A 1,000-nucleotide genomic window follows, 5' to 3' on the forward strand; every position below is an offset into this window, starting at 1 on the left:
GCTATTCACTATTTTAACTGAGCCCAGGAACCTTAGCAGCCAAACTGCTCCCTGCAGATTGCAACATATTAGACACATACTGCATATAGAAAGGTTGCAACACATGTTAGATTTTGTTAGGTTTATTTACTAAAGGGATATAAGCTGTCCACTTAGCAGAGTGAATATTTACTAGGGTTGCACAGATACCAAGTACAGTACTCTGTACGACTACATGTACCGATACATTTGAGCTCCAAGACTACACTCGAGAAAAATTAAAAAATTAGGAGACAGCTGTCATTTGTAAGGAGCACACAGAGCTCCTGGGATTTGTACATCTCTGTTTTAATGTACGATTTTGTTTTTATAAATATAAATAAAGTGATCCACAGATACCAGTTTTGCGAGTACGAGTACTGGTACTTGCCGAGTACTTACAAGTACACGTACTGATACATTTTTGTTTATTGTCATGTGACAGTTTTTCTAAAACAATACAGACTAAGGATTTCAGGACAGTGGTGGAGCACCAGAGCTAGGTCCCAGCTGCAACCCCTGCAACCCTGGTAGTTCTCATGAAAATGCCAAGTATCTGCACTGGTACTTGAAAAGTATCTGTGCATCCCGAATATTTACTTTGGGAACGTGTGCAACTTTTTTTGTAAAGTGAATGTTAAAAAATAAGGTGTGTGTTTAGTCTGAATATGTTATCATAAAAAATCCTATTTTTAATTAGACTTCACAAGTGATTGGGTATTCAGAGTGGACATAGTGGGGTTGATTTACTAAAGGCAAATAGGCTGTTCACTTTGCAAGGGAATTTTCCCTTAGCAGAGGAAGTTTGCCCTTAGTGTAGTGAAGGATAGAAAGCTCTGCTGACTTCCATCACACAATCATTTTCAAGAAAAAATGCTGTTTTTTAAATTTTCCTTGCACATGATTGGGTATTCTTTACAAAGTGAAGTTTCACCACATTCACTAAGCTAAGGGAAACTGTAAAGTGCAAATTCCCTTGCAA

This window comes from Nanorana parkeri, unplaced genomic scaffold (assembly GCF_000935625.1).
Source record: "Nanorana parkeri isolate BGI_ZX_2015 unplaced genomic scaffold, ASM93562v1 scaffold861, whole genome shotgun sequence".
Classification (NCBI taxonomy): Eukaryota; Metazoa; Chordata; class Amphibia; order Anura; family Dicroglossidae; genus Nanorana; species Nanorana parkeri.